At 47.3% G+C, this 8,459-nt stretch overlaps 1 pseudogene; it reads left to right on the top strand.

The window, feature by feature from the left end:
• Positions 1-1,518: 1,518 nt before the first annotated feature.
• LOC144166308 (uncharacterized) lies at positions 1,519-8,190 on the top strand (annotated as a pseudogene).
• The last annotated feature ends 269 nt before the right edge of the window (positions 8,191-8,459 follow it).

Below are 8,459 nucleotides of genomic sequence, written 5' to 3'. Positions count from 1 at the left end.
AGGGTATTCATTCTGAGCTTTCTGACGCATCCAGTGATTAGAATTGATTTAAAATATGTTATACTGAACAGTTGCTATCCACATCTTTAGATACAAAGGAAAATTTTCGCTAGTTATCGCAGCTTTGATGTTTCATGTGAGTACTCCATTAAGTAGAGTCTAATCATATTATGAACGTTTAATAGTGGTGCTACTACTCAAGGTATTTTTTTAGTTTTTTGAAGCTGACCCGTTGAATTGGGGGTAAAGGGAGGCCGTAACATTCTGGCCGCCAATTTCCGGCCATCAGTATTTCTAAGTCGTTCTTCAAAACATTTTTTCCTCAGCCCTTTTCTTCAGGGCCGCAGACGAAGGCCATAGAACCGCCGAATTTATCAAGAATCAAGTGTCGAATTTCGCTTCCAAGAAGCCAGCGTACAGTGAATCAATTCTGAGCGAGTGCGTGCTCTGGAAAGCGTGTTCCAACAAAGGTTACGAGTATGTAAGAACAAGAGGCCAGTTCAAGTTGCCTTGTCGTGCCACACTACAGAAGTACATCGGGCACTCAACAGATCAAATAGGCGTCACATCACTCATAGCAGAACGCCTCCGCGCGGAGTTTCAAGCGCTACAAGTCGAACAAGAAATTTTCTGCTCCCTAATCATAGATGAAATGGCGATACAGCAGAAAGTTATGTATGATCGCCAACTTGATAAGGTTTTCGGCCTCGTTGACATGGGTCCTGAACAGCAATTATGTGCAACACCTGAAGTGGCGAACAGGTTATTGTTCTTCATCCTGCGAGTGCTATCAACTGCCTATGTAATACCAGTTGGGAACTTCTTTACCCGATGCCTCAGAAGTGAGCAACTTCGTTCTATGACAATGAATGTTATGAAGGCAGTCGATGATGTGGGTTTCCGTTGACAAGGATCGTTACCGACAATCACCAGTCAAATGTTGCGCTCTTCAAGAGCCTTTCCGAGCCCAGAACGCTTGTGCATGTAGTGCCACATCCATTGAGACAAGGTGATCCTCTTTTTTTGTCGTTTGATCCGAATCACCTCATCAAGAACCTCAGAAATAATCTTGTGGAAAGAGAGATGATGGATGGAGATAATCTAATTCAATGTGGACGGTACTTGAAGAGGCTACTCAGCATTCAGTCACAGCTACTCGTAAAGCCAGTGAGGTTCCTAACACAGTCACACGTTGAACCGTACAACCTAGAAAAGATGGAAGTGGCAAGGGCTACCCAAGTTTTTTCCCCAGTTGTAATAGCGACGCTTGAGTTCCTACAAGAAAACCCGCAATGCTACCCTGATGCGACAGAATGGCAGGACTGTTTGCCCACCATCACATTCATGAAAATGGTGTCGAAGTGGTATGACCTTCACAATATTGGCGCTTTGAAGCCGCGCTGTCAAAGTGAAGAACCATTCTACTTGATCGACGACGACCGTCTTTCGTGGCTAGAAGTAGACTTCGTCACGTATATCGAGGAAATCTAGCTTTCTGGTGGCACAACAAAAAAGAAAATGACGAAAGAAACATGCGAGGCAACGATAATGACCACGAGGTCAACTGTGGCATTGATTCAACATCTATAAGACAACAAGTAGGTTTTCCTTTTTTCACCTTTATATATATAGAGAGAGACTCTTTATTACAGAGAAAGCAGAGAGGTTTGCCAGCATGAATTCGCTGATATGCTACTCTGCGGGGAAGGGGGGAGAAGGAAACAAAGGAAGAAGGGGGAAGAAGAAGAGTAGGAGACAAAAGATAATAAAAAAAGAATAAAAATTAAAAATGAATAGAGTCCTGTTTAAGGGCGCTGAGTAAAAAACTTGACTGCACACGCTATGGAGATGGCTACAGTGTTGTAGCGACGCCAATGTCCTCGAGGTACTCAAATAATGCAGACAGGGCTTTGCGCTGGGAGGATGGTGAGTGGAATGGTCCAAGCATCACGCTTAGTGTTATTGGTCCAGGTTGGAGACATTCAATTCTTTGCTGTAAACGGGCCCTTGATTCAGCATAAGCAGAGCACTCTAGTAGTATATGTTCGATGGTTTCGGGTGAGCCACAGTTGTCACAGTATGGGTTGGAAGTCTGGCCTATACGATGAAGGAACGAATTTGTAAACGCTGCATTAAGGCGCAGTCGATGGTACAGTGTCTCCAGTCGGCGAGGTAGTCGTTCCGGCAGCCTCATTCTCATGTACGGGTCTATGCAATATAGAAAGGCCTGATGAAACTCCGGAAGGGACCATAAGCGGTTTCTCTCAGCCAAAACTACTGCCTTAGTCATAGCTGAGGCATCATTTTTCGTGAAAAAAATCCTTCTCCGTGTTCTCAATTCTAGGCCCCTGCGGGCAGCCTCATCCGCTTTCTGGTTACCCAATATGCCACAGTGGCCTGGGAGCCACTGTAGAGTCACACGATGTCCAGAGACGAATGCGAGATGGTGGAGATACTTCACTTCTCGCTGGGCATGTTCATGAAGGCTGAAACAGCTAGCGCGTTGCAGGGTCTGAAGAGCTGCCTTCGAATCGCAAAAAATGGTCCACTGTGTCGACGGCTGGCGAAGAATGTATCGGATGGCTTCTTTTATCCCATGAAGCTCAGCCGACGTGGACGAAGTCGGTCGCTCAAGGCGGTATGACAGGGTTTTCCCAGTTGATGGAATAAAAATTCCTGATGAACTGCACTCAGATGTTGCCGACCCATCAGTAAAAATGTGAATCGTTGCAGTGTAAAATTTGTTAATGTGTGCGAGTGTCATCTGAAGTAGGCTGGTTTGAGGCATTTGCTTTTTTGAATCAATTCCACGTATAAGTGTTTTTATCCGAAGGGGCGACAGAGTCCAGGGCGGGAATCCCAGGGGCATTGTCTGCGGTGCTTTAGTTGGAATTTGAGCTTTATTAGCCCTGATTGCTTGCCCAAAGCTGGAATTGCTTCGATCTGCGATATGAGCCAACGAATGCGTTCTTGTATGTAACCTGTGCCTCAAATGAATTCGTAGTGTTTCTTGAAGTCGTAACACGTCTAAGGGCAGGCAGCCGGGTTCAGCAATTGTCCCAGAACGCGACGATCCTTTAGGAAGGCCGAGGCACTTCCTGAGACAGTTATTCCTCGCCGCTTCAAGCTGTCTTTTTCTTGTAGGGGACAGCTGCTGCAGGACAGGGAGGCTGTAGAGCAACACGCCGTCAACATACGCCTTGGAGAGGAGCACCATGGAACGACAATCGCTGCCCCAGCGTGTGCCAGCAAGATATCCAATAATTTGGGATGTCGTGGAAATTCGCATACGTAGTCTCTTTACTTCCGGAGCCCAGGAGAGGTTTCTGTCGATTGTAACACCAAGATACCTTTGGGTACGGACGTATTTCAAGGGCCGGCCACCGAGGATTAAAGGATATCTATCCATGCTCTTAGGCCATAGCGCTGCTTTTTTATGGGGAGAGATGAAGTCCTTTAGGCTGTAGGTGTTCTGATATTTTTGCTAGTAACGTCTGGAGCTTCTGTTGCGTAACTAGACGTGATCTCGAAGCACTCCAAATGCAGATATCGTCCGCGTACAGAGTTATCTTGAACCTACGGGGGAGAACACGCTTCAGGTGAATGAGCACGATATTGAATAGTAAAGGACTTAATACAGCTCCTTGAGGTACCCCTCTTCTTACTTCATAACACGGTGTAGGCCCTTCTTCTGTGCACATGAAAAGTTTTCTTCCTTCAAGATAGCTTGAAATCCATGCGTATAATCTTCCGCCTAAGCCAAGTGAAAGAAGGGATGCTAGAATTGCATCGTGATATACGGAGTCGAAGGCTGATTTAATATCTAAAAACACCGCAATTGGTGTGTGTCCGCAATTTAGTTCTTCTTCCAAAGACAATACTAGGGTAATAATGCTGTCAATACCCGATCGGTTCTGTCGAAATCCATTCATTTGAGGTGGGTACAGTTTTTTAGTTTCCATGTACCAAGTCATCCTTTTGAAGATCTAGTAAAGTACGTTGTTGGGCTAGTTGGTCGATCATTATTAACAGATGTATAGCGCAAAAAAGACGAAGGACAAAGAATTCACGAGGACGAAGCGCTATAGGATATAGCGCTTCGTCCTCGTGCATTCTTTGTCCTTCGTCTTTTTTGCGCTATACATCTGTTAATTTTGAAGATCATCTTTTCCATTAATTTCCCAACACAGCTAAGTAAGGCTATCGGTCGAAACAAGTCGTAACGTGTTGGTGATTTTCCAGGCTTTAAGATAGAAATGATTTTCGCTAATTTCCAATCAGACGGGATGGTACCATGCAGCCACTTTGCGTTGTAATACTCCAGAAGACGCAGGCGGGAGTGCTGGGATAGATGCGAGATTGCCTCACAAGGGATTCCGTCGTAACCAGGAGAAGACCGTTTCTTGACGTAGGAAATCGCTGCATTGAGCTCCTGTATCGAGAATGGCGGGTCCAAGGCAGGTAAGGCGGCTGCCGGTGGCGCAAAAGGGTTGGAGTGTGCGCGTATCTGAGTAGATGAGCTTGCAGACAGGAGCTTGCAGTATTCGTTAGCTGCTTCTTTCTGGGAAATGTTTTCGTGCAACGACAGCGCGCTGAATGGGTGTAGCTGCGGTATATGGGTACGCATTCCCTTTACAACGCGCCAAATGTGCGATGACGGCTTGTGAACATCTAATTTTGCACAAAAATCTTTCCATTGCTGCCTGCTCAACTTTTCCAGATTGCGTCTTACATGTCTATATGCCCTGCGAGCTTGTTGCAGGTCTTCTAAAGTTTTGGTGCGACGCACCTTCCGCTCCGCACGCCTCCGAATGGCTCGTAAACGCTCATACTCCCCATCTGTCTTGATGTTTGAACGCCTTCGTGTGACACACGTTGATTCCCTGAGACATCGAGCCATGAAGGGAATGAGGTCGTCATCTGAAGTCGCTGCAGTGATCCTCAGGTCCACGCTCTGTTCATAAGCATCCCAGTTTGTGCACTTTACCTTTCTTCCCAATCGGACTGCATCTTTCTCGAGATAGGATAGTAGAACTGGGGAGTGGTCGCTCCCCCTCGTTTCCAGGTCTGTGCACCAGGAAAATTTTTGAGCGATGCAGCTTGATACGAAAGAAACGTCAATACAGCTGCTCACTGTCGCGTTTTTCATGTATGTGATGCTGCCATCATTAATGGGCCCAATATAGTTTCTGATAAGCAGCTCCGCTAATTTCGTTCCACGGGAACTTGAATGTGCGCTACCCCAGATCTCATGGTGCGCGTTGAAGTCACCGCAGATTAGGTAAGGCGGGGCCGTGCTAGTGAGAATGCTTTGTAGCCTCGAGGCGTCAAAGCCATTGCCTGGCTCTATGTAGGGAGCAATAAAAGTAAATTGCTGTCTTCCAATCATGGTTTTGGCACAAACATATTCTTCAGATTCATGAGCAGGCACAGCGACTCTGGCTACTGGCAAATCATTGCGGACACCAATAAAAAGACGACTGATGCCGTTCGAGCGTTGAGAATGCAGCAAATTGTAGTTTTTTAACCTAAAGTCACTCTCAACACGAGACTCAGATATTACAATAAATGGAAATCGATATGTACGCACAAGTGGGCGAAAATCGGCAAGTTTTGAGCGTAGACCGCGAGCGTTCCATTGGAAAATTGTACAGGTCTTGAGATTTTCGTTGATGAGCGGTTTCGGGGAAGGGGTGTCCGATGAAGTCAGCTTCTGTGTAATCCGGACCCATATCGCGAAGTTGAAGACGCAGCCATGAGAGGTTCCAGGGACAAGACGGCTTCAACTTCAGGGATATGTCCATACGAGGGATGGGCACGTAGTAGAGCCCTGATTGCTGCGAACAGCATTGGGATCAGCATACCGGTGATATCGGCCTGCGTGGGCTTACCTGTCGTCCGTTCCTGTTCTTTGCGGGGACGTCGAGTCGGTGGGGAGGCTGCGTCCTGTGGGCGCGCGTCAGGTGTGACCTGAGAAGCTTTGCTGGAAGATTGATCCCGTGTAGCTTGCGCATAGGACTTGTTTGTGGGAACTTCACCATTAAGCGGAGGGTCACTTGAAGGCACAATAACAGTTGAAAGTACGACTTCAGGGTTCGACGGCGGCTAACGTCGTGCAGGAGCTTTCCCTTGTATTTGCTCGACACTGCGTGCAAGAGTAGCTGCCTTTTTCTTCGGGCAAGCACCAAACGACGCGGGATGTGGGCCGTTACAGTTCGCGCAGCGGGGTTGGTTGCGCGAAGTGCAGTCCTTGTGGGAGTGGTCACCAGAGCATATTTTGCAGCGAAGCTTTCCTCTGCAATTCTTGGCGATGTGGCCATGTTTCTGGCACTTGAAGCACTGTGTGGCAGATCCGATGTATTCTGCCACGGGGAAGCTGTAAAAACCAAGGAACACCCTAGCAGGCAGAGGGGAACCCGGCTTAAACTCCAAGATGACAGAGCGTCGGCGAGTCTCACCGACGACTTGATTTTCATCGCGTGAGTAGGTGACTTGGCGACGGGCAGATACCACACCTTGATCGCTCAGGTAACTCGCTAGTGCCTCATCCGTGTACTCCAGGGGCACGTCTTGGATTTTCCCATACGTCGCCATGTATGAACGAGGCACGAGCGCCTCGACTGTCATGCCAGCAAGGGAGGATACGTGAAGAAGTCGGTTGACAGCGCAAGGGACGACACAGTCACAATAAGACTTCCATCCTTGTTTAGGCGATGGGTTAAAACCTTTTCTTGTGCCGTTGCCACGACTTCTGACGCCAATACGTTGGGGTTGACTCTCCACAAACTGCAGCCTTCAGCTGGTTCAAAGACGACGGGAATCCCAGCGGCTCGTTTTTTTTTTGTAAGTGACCAGCGTGAACTCTCCTTTATAGCTTTTATCGCAGTTACGTATATGCGTATTCACTTAGGTATCAAACAAACTTTTTTCCAGCTTTCGCTACGTCTTGACCCGTGCCTTGAACAGCGACCCCGTGGAGTCCCTCTCCAGTTGCTTTCGACAGTTTAACAGAGGCAACGACAGAGTTAATGCAAGAACCGCGGTCTTCAGAGCCGAAAAGCTATTAAAGGTATATTTGGTGCCCGTTGGAGAGCACACCCATGTAACCTACACATTTTTTCCCCAGGTTGGAATCCTCCAAGCTGCAAAGAGTGGAAACGCTCCCCATAGCTCCGAAACAAATGCACCTCTAAAACTCAAAGCCCGAGAAGCCAACACCGCGGCCGTGCCACTTGCGGTCATCCTCGGTGCTAAGTGGTTTTCCTGTGAGCTGGAAGTTTTAAATGTTTCGCTCGCTGTGCCGGATGACCTCGAACTAGCACGCCTATCATAACTGGTCGGCTACATCGCGCGTGCATTTGAGGAGAAGGTAAGGACGGTTATTTTTAAGCTTGGCACTATTTACTGCATTCTTTCGAACGCGGCGCTAGCGCGTCAGCCAGTCGTAAACAATGTTCACTTCACTTTCGCTTTCCTCGAATGTTAACCATAATATGTGAACCAGCAGTTCTCCCTCTTTCTCATATTTTTCTCCTTTTGCCCTCCCTTTCGGCACTAAAAACGAAGGGCAGAGTTCCAGGCGGACCTCGAGTGAGGAAAAACTCAGGTCAGCCCGCAGACAGGGTTCCGGCCCGAATCAGGACGCGGGTCCCGCCCCGCAGGTGTGCGACCACTGTAAAGGTCCACACCAGATATACGTGTATACCACTCTTTTTGCGGCAGGATGTTCCATTCCCCACTGTTACGAAATTTCGATAATATTTTTCTTTAGCTAAGCGAAATAAGCAAAGCAGCCTACATACTTCGTCGCATAGTACTTTTGGGGCAAATTTTACTTGGCTGGATTTTGTTATTTGCAGTTGCCCTGTGAATCATGCAAGGTTCTCCTGCGAGAGCCGAAACCGTGTGGCAGCATCTACGATTCAGTAAGGAAAATTGATAACGGACAACTTCGGTATCCCAACATGATGATCGTGAAAATGTGCAAACTCACATGCGACTTTGTCAGTGAAGTGATGAAAGACACTGAAGTTCGAAGAAAAGGAAATTTGTGTAAACTTCTTCACTCAGCCCTCCTCCCACATTTTGTTACCTGCCCTGCACTACGGTGTGGTTCGAGCAGACCTCAGCACACGAACCACCTCGGTGATGTTTTTTTTTAAAAAAGCTGCTTCGACCACTACTAGCTAACTGGGCAGGGAATGTGAGTGCCACTGTGCAACGACTAGTAAGTCTGGCACACAAACCCCTCTCCAGAAAAGTTGTACGTCTTTGAGGACCATGGCACCTCCACTTTTTTTTACCTTTTAATGCAAGCAAAATTGTTCTGCTGTATTAGAAAATTTACTGATCTTTTACAGATTGTAGAGCTTCAGTTAATAAACGCACGTTTCATTGTAAGCACAATACCCAGCATTTTCATTATTTCCACATGCACAAGAAAGAAGACATAATTTCCC

Source organism: Haemaphysalis longicornis, unplaced genomic scaffold (genome assembly GCF_048455015.1).
Source record: "Haemaphysalis longicornis isolate Haplotype H1 unplaced genomic scaffold, Haemaphysalis longicornis Haplotype H1 scaffold_168, whole genome shotgun sequence".
NCBI classification, from domain to species: domain Eukaryota; kingdom Metazoa; phylum Arthropoda; class Arachnida; order Ixodida; family Ixodidae; genus Haemaphysalis; species Haemaphysalis longicornis.
This window is presented reverse-complemented; position numbering and strand designations above follow the sequence as displayed.